The sequence below is a fragment of the Acanthochromis polyacanthus genome, chromosome 20, assembly GCF_021347895.1.
Source record: "Acanthochromis polyacanthus isolate Apoly-LR-REF ecotype Palm Island chromosome 20, KAUST_Apoly_ChrSc, whole genome shotgun sequence".
Classification (NCBI taxonomy): domain Eukaryota; kingdom Metazoa; phylum Chordata; class Actinopteri; family Pomacentridae; genus Acanthochromis; species Acanthochromis polyacanthus.
The window spans coordinates 5,585,453-5,598,222 of record NC_067132.1 but is presented as its reverse complement, the minus strand read 5'-3'; the positions used below and the strand labels follow the sequence as shown (position 1 = coordinate 5,598,222).

The 12,770-nt window shown below is 50.7% G+C and overlaps 1 long non-coding RNA gene across 1 annotated transcript; it reads right to left on the bottom strand.

The window, feature by feature from the left end:
- Nucleotides 1-11,417: 11,417 nt before the first annotated feature.
- Nucleotides 11,418-12,097, bottom strand: LOC127531311 (uncharacterized). The gene is made up of 3 exons (XR_007938379.1): nucleotides 12,033-12,097; nucleotides 11,797-11,819; nucleotides 11,418-11,739 (listed from the first exon to the last, which is right to left on the bottom strand). It is a non-coding gene; the product is annotated as an uncharacterized LOC127531311 (long non-coding RNA).
- Nucleotides 12,098-12,770: the final 673 nt, after the last annotated feature.

Genomic DNA, 12,770 nt, shown 5'->3' with positions numbered 1-12,770 from the left:
TAGACCCATGAACAGGACTATAGACCCATGAACAGGAGCTGTAGACCCATGAACAGGACTGTAGACCCATGAACAGGAGCTGTAGACCCATGAACAGGAGCTGTAGACCCATGAACAGGCGCTGAAGACCCATGAACAGGAGCTGTAGACCCATGAACAGGCGCTGAAGACCCATGAACAGGAGCTGCAGACCCATGAACAGGAGCTGCAGACCCATGAACAGGAGCTGAAGACCCATAAACAGGAGCTGTAGACCCATGAACAGGAGCTGCAGACCCATGAACAGGAGCTGCAGACCCATGAACAGGAGCTGCAGACCCATGAACAGGAGCTGTAGACCCATGAACAGGACTGTAGACCTATGAACAGGACTGTAGACCCATGAACAGGACTGTAGACCTATGAACAGGACTGTAGACCTATGAACAGGAGCTGTAGATCCATGAACAGGACTGTAGATCTATGAACAGGAGCTGTAGACCTATGAACAGGACTATAGACCCATGAACAGGACTATAGACCCATGAACAGGAGCTGTAGACCCATGAACAGGACTGTAGACCCATGAACAGGACTGTAGACCCATGAACAGGACTATAGACCCATGAACAGGAGCTGTAGACCCATGAACAGGAGCTGTAGACCCATGAACAGGAGCTGTAGACCCATGAACAGGAGCTGTAGATCCATGAACAGGACTATAGACCCATGAACAGGAGCTGTAAACCCATGAACAGGACTGTAGACCCATGAACAGGAGCTGTAGACCCATGAACAGGAGCTGTAGACCCATGAACAGGAGCTGTAGACCTATGAATAGGAGCGGTAGACCTATGAACAGGAGCTGTAGACCTATGAACAGGACTATAGACCCATGAACAGGACTATAGACCCATGAACAGGAGCTGTAGACCCATGAACAGGACTGTAGACCCATGAACAGGAGCTGTAGACCCATGAACAGGAGCGATAGACCCATGAACAGGAGCTGTAGACCCATGAACAGGAGCTGTAGATCCATGAACAGGAGCTGTAGACCCATGAACAGGCGCTGAAGACCCATGAACAGGAGCTGCAGACCCATGAACAGGAGCTGCAGACCCATGAACAGGAGCTGCAGACCCATGAACAGGAGCTGAAGACCCATAAACAGGAGCTGTAGACCCATGAACAGGAGCTGTAGACCCATGAACAGGAGCTGTAGATCCATGAACAGGACTATAGACCCATGAACAGGAGCTGTAAACCCATGAACAGGACTGTAGACCCATGAACAGGAGCTGTAGACCCATGAACAGGAGCTGTAGACCCATGAACAGGAGCTGTAGACCTATGAACAGGAGCTGTAGACCTATGAACAGGAGCTGTAGACCTATGAACAGGACTATAGACCCATGAACAGGACTATAGACCCATGAACAGGAGCTGTAGACCCATGAACAGGACTGTAGACCCATGAACAGGAGCTGTAGACCCATGAACAGGAGCTGTAGACCCATGAACAGGCGCTGAAGACCCATGAACAGGAGCTGTAGACCCATGAACAGGCGCTGAAGACCCATGAACAGGAGCTGCAGACCCATGAACAGGAGCTGCAGACCCATGAACAGGAGCTGAAGACCCATAAACAGGAGCTGTAGACCCATGAACAGGAGCTGCAGACCCATGAACAGGAGCTGCAGACCCATGAACAGGAGCTGTAGACCCATGAACAGGAGCTGTAGACCCATGAACAGGACTGTAGACCTATGAACAGGACTGTAGACCCATGAACAGGACTGTAGACCTATGAACAGGACTGTAGACCTATGAACAGGACTGTAGACCTATGAACAGGACTGTAGACCTATGAACAGGAGCTGTAGATCCATGAACAGGACTGTAGACCTATGAACAGGAGCTGTAGACCTATGAACAGGACTATAGACCCATGAACAGGACTATAGACCCATGAACAGGAGCTGTAGACCCATGAACAGGACTGTAGACCCATGAACAGGACTATAGACCCATGAACAGGAGCTGTAGACCCATGAACAGGAGCTGTAGACCCATGAACAGGAGCTGTAGACCCATGAACAGGAGCTGTAGATCCATGAACAGGACTATAGACCCATGAACAGGAGCTGTAAACCCATGAACAGGACTGTAGACCCATGAACAGGAGCTGTAGACCCATGAACAGGAGCTGTAGACCCATGAACAGGAGCTGTAGACCTATGAATAGGAGCGGTAGACCTATGAACAGGAGCTGTAGACCTATGAACAGGACTATAGACCCATGAACAGGACTATAGACCCATGAACAGGAGCTGTAGACCCATGAACAGGACTGTAGACCCATGAACAGGAGCTGTAGACCCATGAACAGGAGCTATAGACCCATGAACAGGAGCTGTAGACCCATGAACAGGAGCTGTAGATCCATGAACAGGAGCTGTAGACCCATGAACAGGCGCTGAAGACCCATGAACAGGAGCTGCAGACCCATGAACAGGAGCTGCAGACCCATGAACAGGAGCTGCAGACCCATGAACAGGAGCTGAAGACCCATAAACAGGAGCTGTAGACCCATAAACAGGAGCTGTAGACCCATGAACAGGAGCTGTAGACCCATGAACAGGAGCTGCAGACCCATGAACAGGAGCTGTAGATCCATGAACAGGAGCTGCAGACCCATGAACAGGAGCTGTAGACCCATGAACAGGAGCTGTAGACCTATGAACAGGAGCTGCAGACCCATGAACAGGAGCTGCAGACCCATGAACAGGAGCTGCAGACCTATGAACAGGAGCTGTAGACCCATGAACAGGACTGTAGACCCATGAACAGGACTGTAGACCCATGAACAGGACTGTAGACCCATGAACAGGAGCTGTAGACCCATGAACAGGACTATAGACCCATGAACAGGAGCTGTAGACCCATGAACAGGACTATAGACCCATGAACAGGAGCTGTAGACCCATGAACAGGAGCTGTAGACCCATGAACAGGAGCTGTAGACCCATGAACAGGACTGTAGACCCATGAACAGGACTGTAGACCCATGAACAGGAGCTGTAGACCCATGAACAGGACTATAGACCCATGAACAGGAGCTGTAGACCCATGAACAGGACTATAGACCCATGAACAGGAGCTGTAGACCCATGAACAGGAGCTGTAGACCCATGAACAGGAGCTGTAGACCCATGAACAGGACTGCAGACCCATGAACAGGAGCTGTAGACCCATGAACAGGACTGTAGACCCATGAACAGGAGCTGTAGACCCATGAACAGGAGCTGTAGATCCATGAACAGGACTGTAGACCCATGAACAGGAGCTGTAAACCCATGAACAGGAGCTGAAGACCCATGAACAGGAGCTGTAGACCCATGAACAGGAGCTGTAAACCCATGAACAGGACTGTAGACCCATGAACAGGAGCTGTAGACCCATGAACAGGACTGTAGACCCATGAACAGGACTGTAGACCCATGAACAGGAGCTGTAGACCCATGAACAGGAGCTGTAGACCCATGAACAGGACTATAGACCCATGAACAGGAGCTGTAGACCCATGAACAGGAGCTGTAGACCCATGAACAGGACTGTAGACCCATGAACAGGAGCTGTAGACCCATGAACAGGAGCTGTAGATCCATGAACAGGACTATAGACCCATGAACAGGAGCTGTAAACCCATGAACAGGACTGTAGACCCATGAACAGGAGCTGTAGACCCATGAACAGGAGCTGTAGACCCATGAACAGGAGCTGTAGACCTATGAACAGGAGCTGTAGACCTATGAACAGGAGCTGTAGACCTATGAACAGGACTATAGACCCATGAACAGGACTATAGACCCATGAACAGGAGCTGTAGACCCATGAACAGGACTGTAGACCCATGAACAGGAGCTGTAGACCCATGAACAGGAGCTGTAGACCCATGAACAGGCGCTGAAGACCCATGAACAGGAGCTGTAGACCCATGAACAGGCGCTGAAGACCCATGAACAGGAGCTGCAGACCCATGAACAGGAGCTGCAGACCCATGAACAGGAGCTGAAGACCCATAAACAGGAGCTGTAGACCCATGAACAGGAGCTGCAGACCCATGAACAGGAGCTGCAGACCCATGAACAGGAGCTGCAGACCCATGAACAGGAGCTGTAGACCCATGAACAGGACTGTAGACCTATGAACAGGACTGTAGACCCATGAACAGGACTGTAGACCTATGAACAGGACTGTAGACCTATGAACAGGAGCTGTAGATCCATGAACAGGACTGTAGATCTATGAACAGGAGCTGTAGACCTATGAACAGGACTATAGACCCATGAACAGGACTATAGACCCATGAACAGGAGCTGTAGACCCATGAACAGGACTGTAGACCCATGAACAGGACTGTAGACCCATGAACAGGACTATAGACCCATGAACAGGAGCTGTAGACCCATGAACAGGAGCTGTAGACCCATGAACAGGAGCTGTAGACCCATGAACAGGAGCTGTAGATCCATGAACAGGACTATAGACCCATGAACAGGAGCTGTAAACCCATGAACAGGACTGTAGACCCATGAACAGGAGCTGTAGACCCATGAACAGGAGCTGTAGACCCATGAACAGGAGCTGTAGACCTATGAATAGGAGCGGTAGACCTATGAACAGGAGCTGTAGACCTATGAACAGGACTATAGACCCATGAACAGGACTATAGACCCATGAACAGGAGCTGTAGACCCATGAACAGGACTGTAGACCCATGAACAGGAGCTGTAGACCCATGAACAGGAGCTATACACCCATGAACAGGAGCTGTAGACCCATGAACAGGAGCTGTAGATCCATGAACAGGAGCTGTAGACCCATGAACAGGCGCTGAAGACCCATGAACAGGAGCTGCAGACCCATGAACAGGAGCTGCAGACCCATGAACAGGAGCTGCAGACCCATGAACAGGAGCTGAAGACCCATAAACAGGAGCTGTAGACCCATGAACAGGAGCTGTAGACCCATGAACAGGAGCTGTAGACCCATGAACAGGAGCTGCAGACCCATGAACAGGAGCTGTAGATCCATGAACAGGAGCTGCAGACCCATGAACAGGAGCTGTAGACCCATGAACAGGAGCTGTAGACCTATGAACAGGAGCTGCAGACCCATGAACAGGAGCTGCAGACCCATGAACAGGAGCTGCAGACCTATGAACAGGAGCTGTAGACCCATGAACAGGAGCTGTAGACCCATGAACAGGAGCTGCAGACCCATGAACAGGAGCTGAAGACCTATGAACAGGAGCTGAAGACCCATAAACAGGAGCTGTAGACCTATGAACAGGAGCTGTAGATCCATGAACAGGACTGTAAACCGATGAACAGGAGCTGTAGACCCATGAACAGGAGCTGTAGACCCATGAACAGGAGCTGTAGACCCATGAACAGGACTATAGACCCATGAACAGGAGCTGTAGACCCATAAACAGGAGCTGCAGACCCATGAACAGGAGCTGAAGACCTATGAACAGGAGCTGAAGACCCATAAACAGGAGCTGTAGACCTATGAACAGGAGCTGTAGATCCATGAACAGGACTGTAAACCGATGAACAGGAGCTGTAGACCCATGAACAGGAGCTGTAGACCCATGAACAGGAGCTGTAGATCCATGAACAGGAGCTGTAGACCCATGAACAGCAACTGTACCTATGACCTATGAACAGGAGCAATATCCCCCAATGCAGCAGCCTGGGTTTGATTCCAGTTCTTGGTCCTATTCTTCTCCCTTCTTTCCTGTGTCTCTCTACTAACCTGTCTAAATGACTTTTTTTGGCCAACAAATGACCCAAAAAATTAACAAAAAAAAGATTTCTGTATCATTGCCAGATAGCGGCACAGCGTCACTGTAACCATGACAACAAGTGAACCCTACATCAGCTGATTGTGATTCTACTACAGATCCACCTCTGAGGACTTATCAGGACTTATGATAGATGAAAGAAATGATCCAAGGAACAACTGATTACATTGTGGGGGTGTTTCTGAGTCCCATCACTTCCCGATGCCCGCTACATATTTAGGTCACGTGGTCCGGTATCCGTACATAATGTACACATGCAGAACACACGCTTGTGCTCAGAGCAAGGTCTTGGTGGAGTACTGTGCTCTCTGAGAGCTTTTCTTGTTTGAAATTGTTTTAACATCACATGGCGGACATATAATAAATGAAGCTTTACATTTATGAGCTGCATTTGAGGTTCCAACTTTGAACTCTCTCAGGTTTGGGGCTTCCTTTAAATGGTTCTGCTTTGCCACATCTTTGCTCACTACATGAAAAAAATACAGGTTTGTCATGCTCTAGATATTTAAGTATGTACATTTTTTTTAACAAACTGTATAAACACAGAGAAAGAGACTGAACAGACTGGTGAGGAGGGCCGGTTCTGTGCTGGACTGTTCCCTGGACTCCATAGAGGAGGTGGGTGAGAGGAGGATGTTGGCAAAGCTCACATCCATCAGGGACAACCCCTCTCACCCACTGCATGACACTGTGGAGTCTTTAAGCAGCTCCTTCAGGAGCAGACTGAGACACCCACCCTGAAGAAGGAGCTATCGCAGGTCCTTCATTCCATCTGTTGATGGTGATAACATTGTACAAGACTGTACAACATCAGCATCACTGGCTGATGTTAACATAAACTGGACTCATATCATATCATCTTAAATCATGGTCAAATCTGCACAATTCCTTGCACTGCTGACATTTTCTGTACTTTTACAGTTACATTTATTCCACAAGCCACTTTATGCTGATGCGATTTATAGTGTAGTAGTACCGTATTTATTCATTCTTCATTCTTAAAAATAGTGCATATTATAGTTATTGTTTTTATAATAATTATTATGTTTACTGTACACATGGTTAGTGCTGCTTAGAAAGATGTTGCTGCTGTAAAATTTCCCCTAACGTGGGGAGCAATAAACGATTATCTTATCTTAAATTATTTTGACTATAGCAGGATATTTTACAATGTTAAACTCATCTCCCATCAACTTGCTCAGTATCTTTTGTCATCTCCTCTCCAGTACAAACAGAATGCAGTTCACATGAAAATCTTTGAATTTTTGTCACATAGCTGTTGGTAACTGCTGAAAATTGGAAAACTGAGATGTTAAATAGATAAAGTTTGATTAAATATCACAATTTTAAATTAAATTGTTTCTCTTGATGGAATCACACACAGTCTATGTGCATTCTGTGAAGAAGCTGAAAATCTGACAATTCTCACTGGTTTATGACTACTTCTGCTGTGATAAATCATTTCAAAAGTCCATAAATTAACATAATTTCCAGAGAAAATATTTATGCATGTACACCGATCAGGGACAACATAATGACCACCTGTCTAATACTGTGTTGGTCTCCTTTATGCTGCTGAAACTCCTCTGACCCAGTGGTTCATGGACTCAGGACCTCTATGGATGTCCTGTGGTACCAGGATGGTAGCAGTGGATTCTGTGGGTCCTGTGGGTTTCAGAGTGAGACCTACCTAGATCAGGCTGATCCTGGACCATCCCACAGAGGCTCAGTAAGATGTGGATCTGGGGAGTGCAACATCTTAGCTCTGTTGAGTTCTCTGGGCCACTCCTGAGTAGTTTGCAATGTAAAAGCCCAACTAGCCAGACTAAACATCTCCTGGCTGTCTTTCTATACAGACATGAGAGGCAGTCATCGCCTCATCCGTTCCCAGATTATGGTTTACTTTCCATAGTAACATTGTGCTAACCACTCAGTCATTAGCTAAACAACACTCACAGAAATACGTATATCTCTATATATTGACAGACATGGTTTCCAACAGGAATGCACATTCAGCCTTATTCTAAGTGAGACATGACTGAAGCTCTTGCCTTTCCCGTCCATTTGACTTTAGGACATGTTTCCCCTCTGGGATGACTGTGGCTGTATGTTCTTGATGCTGAATCCACATTTCAATGGTACAACTGCATACAAACCTGTAAACATGATGCTTCTCTTCCTGACGGCTCGTATGAACTCACTGCCCTTTACACTCTCAGTACACGCTGACCTGCAGATGACAGTCCTGAAACATCCACTGCAGGGCTGCTGTGTTCTGGATTCAGTCATTTTCCAGAGTTACAGTCAACCATGAGGCTGTTCAGCTTTTATTCTGCAGCCTGGAGTTTAGTGAAACTTGTTGCAGATTTTCTCAGCAGTAACAGAACGGTTTCTGTCAAACTGATAGAATGGATGATTGTTTGCAAAACGTCATAATCAGCTGTAGATGTGAAGCCCGTTTCCCTCCCAGTTAAACTATGTTTCCCAGACTTGTATGAACAGAAAAACACTACAAACGCACAAACAACACTGACTACTGTCACAGTTTACTGGGAGAATCTGAGCAGAGAGCACAACAATCTCTTTAGTGCAACAAGGTTTATTTCTCAGAAGGTCGTGGGGGGGCGAACCAAGGGCGCCGTATGCAGAACAATCTGGGAGAAAGGCGGGGGGAACCAGGTGGGAACGGGGAAGCGGCCGACACCTCCGGTGAAGCAGAAGGGGGGAACCAGGAAGGGGGATCACGAAGGGGACCGAGGGGGCGAAGAGTCGGCAGCGCTCAGGTGGGGAATCAAACAGGACAGGCAGAGGTCTGGACAGCTGGATCCTCTGCACAGAGGAGAGTAGAAAAGCAAGTTAGTCAAACGATTAAGATACAGGGCACAAACTACGGCTGGAGAGCAAACTGACGATGAAGTTGTATTCAACAATCCGGCAAAGAGTGGAGGGGTGAACCGGTCTTTTATTGTCACAGGTGTAATTACGAGGATGAGCTCCAGCTGTCCAGACTCCAGGGAAACGGCCGATTGTCCGAGTGGAAGCAGCCGTGAGACTACACTCCACTCAGAGCAGCACTGGAGGGAGAGAGAGAGAGAGGAGAAGAAAGGGGAGAGACAGATGGGGAAAAAGGGTTTTGGGATGTCAGGTGGGGGAGGAAAGGGGGTGAGGAGGGAGCCCTGACAACTACACAACTATAGGCTTGATAAATATGTAAAAATAATTGTGAGCAACGAGTAATCCAACAGCAGAAATTATTAAAGCAGTCCTGTTTGTTTAATGTTTCAGCTGCACATCAGCAAGAAAACCTTCACTTTACCATTAACCTGACCTAAAATGAAACACAGACAGATGATCTTAATGATTTTGTACCTGAATGCTATACTATATACAGATCTATATATATATATATATATATATATATATATATATATATACACATACATATATATATATATATATATATATATACAGATCTCAAAGCGTCCCGTGGGCGGGACACTGAAGCGCAACGGGTTAACATGTTAATCATTCACTTATGAACTTACACATTTTGGTTAGCATTGTCCTGCCTGCTGTAATACAGGCAGTTTTACTGTGAAGCCATGTTTCTGTCTATTATTATTACTATTAGTTTATTTAAAAATCACAGCTATCTACCACCTGCTGCAGGTGGTTATCTGTTGTCCAATAACAGCACTGAAGAACATCCTCTCATTTAAGGACCTGTGAAACTGAAAACCGATGTTGCAGCTCAGAAAAGAAAGAGGCTGACGGTAAGGTAAGTCTGTGCAGCCTTCACATAGCTGGTTGAGATTTAAGGCCATGTTGACAGGCTTTAGGGTACCGACCTGTGAAACTTTATAGGCTCACTGTTTTATCATTGGTAGTTGCTAGAGGTACGGACCCATACCCATAGCCTGTGGACTACGGATACAGCACTTGCCATTTGCCAATCAGATATGCGAGATCTGGTCACGTGACTCCCGGTAGACGCTAGCAGTATGGACCCGTGGCATCGGTACTACAGGTACGGACCCTAAACCTGACCCTAACACTAACCTTAACCTTTGCTTACCTTTCAACAGTTTGCAGTGGTTAGCAGCTTCTTGACTCACGAGACTCGCGTACGGGTCCGTATCTGTCTGGCAAATGGAAAGTGTCACAGTTCCGTTCCTCTGCCCTGTCTGTCTGTCCAGTTGTCTCCCATCTGCTTCTCTACCCTGTCTGGTTGTCTCCCATCCGCTCCTCTGCCCTGTCTCTCCTCCCACAGCTCGGTGCCTGAGTGGAGTCTAGCTTCTCAGCTGACTCCACTCAGGCAATCAACTACCTCCACGGCTCCCGGACAGCTGACGATCATCTCACTAACGACTCACCTCTACAATAAGTACCGGCTCAGCCTTCCACTCCCTGCCAGAGTGTTGAACCAAAACCACGAAGTTAGTTCGCTCTCTAGCCTTTTGCATTTTCTGTTTTGAGTTCCTGCCTTGTTTTTGACATTGTTTTTTCCTGCCTCCACACAGCCAGCTGTCCGGGATCCCCGCTGTCATCCTTCCCCTCCGGCTCTCCCCCAGTCAGTTATCACCGGTTCTTCCTTGCCTGGACCCCCACTCCTGCCTGGAACCCCCACTCCTGCCTGGAACCCCCTGCTCATGCACTCTGGTTTCTCCATCCTGGCCATAATCCACCCCATACAATAAAGCATTCTAAATCATCCTCTGGTCGAGGAAGCGTGGCTCTCTGCTCCGGTCCAACCAGCTCCGTTGCGTGACAGAACACTCTGGCCAAGCATGGACCCGGAGAACTCGCCGCCAAGGCCGGATCTGCCCATTCCACCCAACATCAGGCAAGTCCATCAAACCTTCTGTCAGCTTTCAGCCAATTACCAAAGGATGCACAGTCAACTCACCGTTTTAACCAGCCTGAAATCACAGGAAGTTTCCGTCCCGTCCCTGACAGCTCAATACAACCAAGCATTACAGGATGTTGCCGCCACAAAGGCACAATTGGACCACTTCATCGCCCTGCTCACCCAAGTTTCCTCGCCGCCAGCCCAGCCAGCACCCTCTTCCCTCCCATCAGTGCCACCAGCCCCGGACTCAGTCCACACCCCGACCCACGTCCAAGACACACCCTGGGTCTTCTCCTCCTGCGATGAGTACAGTGTTTATTTTAACGCGCTGTACGATTTGTGGGAGGAATGGAGGGAAGACCCAAAGGACTCGAGCATAACCCTGGGTCGCAAGCTAGCAGGACAGCGACCCGGGTTAGCCGACCTTCTTCCCGATTACATTCTTGAACACTCCTCTGTCTGACCCGCCTGCTGGCTCTCCGCCGCCTATGGAGCCGCCTGTCAAGCGGCTTGGCCGTCAAAGACGCAAGGCCAGGAGGCGCCATGGCCCCCCGGCTCCCGTTCTGGCCCCGAAGAAGTTCCCGGCTCCGCCTCCAGTCCCCGCGGAGGTCGACGCACCGCCTCCAGTCCCCGCGGAGGTCGATGCACCGCCTCCTGCCCCCAGGACCTCGGCCTTCGAGAGGCTCTGTGCCTTCCCTCCAGATCCGCCCCCGGAGGACCCACCGGACCCGGCTCCGCCCCCGGAGGACCCACCGGACCCGGCTCCCAACCCAGTTGTCTGTCCGGCCCCCGGGCCGTCCGCCGGAGCGGCCCCTCTGTCCTGTCCGGCCCCCGGGCCGTCCGCCGGAGCGGCCCTGTCTGTCTGTCCGGTCCCAGTCTGTCAAGACCCGGTCCATCCGGTCCCTGTCCTACCTGCCTCTGTCTGTCCGGCCCCCAGGCTGTCCTCGGAGGTGGACCCTCTGGCGAGTCCAGCTTCGGCCGGTCCCGCCTCCAGGTCACCCTCTGAAGCGGACTCTCAGGCCAGTTCGGCCCCGACCTGTCCCGCCTTCGGGCCGTTCCCTTGATCAGACCCTACGGCTCGCCCGGCCCCGACCGGGCCGCCCACCGGAACGGACCCTCAGGCCCACTCATCCCCAGCCAGTCCGACCTACGGGCCGCCCGCCGGAACGAACCCTCCGCCCACCGGAACGGACCCTCAGGCCCACTCATCCCCAGCCAGTCCGACCTACGGTCCGCCCGCCGGAACGGATCCTCCGCCCACCGGAACGGACCCTCAGGCCCACTCATCCCCAGCCAGTCCGACCTACGGTCCACCCGCCGGAACGGAACCTCCGCCCACCGGAACGGACCCTCAGGCCCACTCATCCCCAGCCAGTCCGACCTACGGTCCGCCCGCCGGAACGGAACCTCCGCCCACCGGAACAGATCCTCCGGCCCACTCATCCCCAGCCAGTTCTGCCTTCGGGCCGACCCCCGGAGCTACTGCCTGGCCACTCCAGTCCCCGTCCTGCCCTGCTCTCAGTTCAGTTCAGTCCTGTCCAGTCCTGCCCTGCTCTCAGTTCAGTTCAGTCCTGTCCAGTCCAGCCCTGCTCTCAGTTCAGTTCAGTCCTGTCCAGTCCAGCCCTGCTCTCAGTTCAGTTCAGTCCTGTCCAGTCCAGCCCTGCTCTCAGTTCAGTTCAGTTCAGTCCTGTCCAGTCCAGCCCTGCTCTCAGTTCAGTTCAGTTCAGTCCTGTCCAGTCCAGCCCTGCTCTCAGTTCAGTCCAGTCCAGCCCTGCTCTCAGTTCAGTCCAGTTCAGTCCTGTCCAGTCCAGCCCGGCCCCGTCCTGTCCCTAGCTCGGCTCAGTCCAGCCCGGCCCCGTCCTGTCCCTAGCTCGGCTCAGTCCAGCCCGGCCCCGTCCTGTCCCTAGCTCGGCTCAGTCCAGCCCGGCCCCGTCCTGTCCCTAGCTCGGCTCAGTCCAGCCCGGCCCCGTCCTGTCCCTAGCTCGGCTCAGTCCAGCCCGGCCCCGTCCTGTCCTTTCCTTCAGTCCTGTCCAGTCCTGTCCTTTCCTTCAGTCCTGTCCAGTCCTG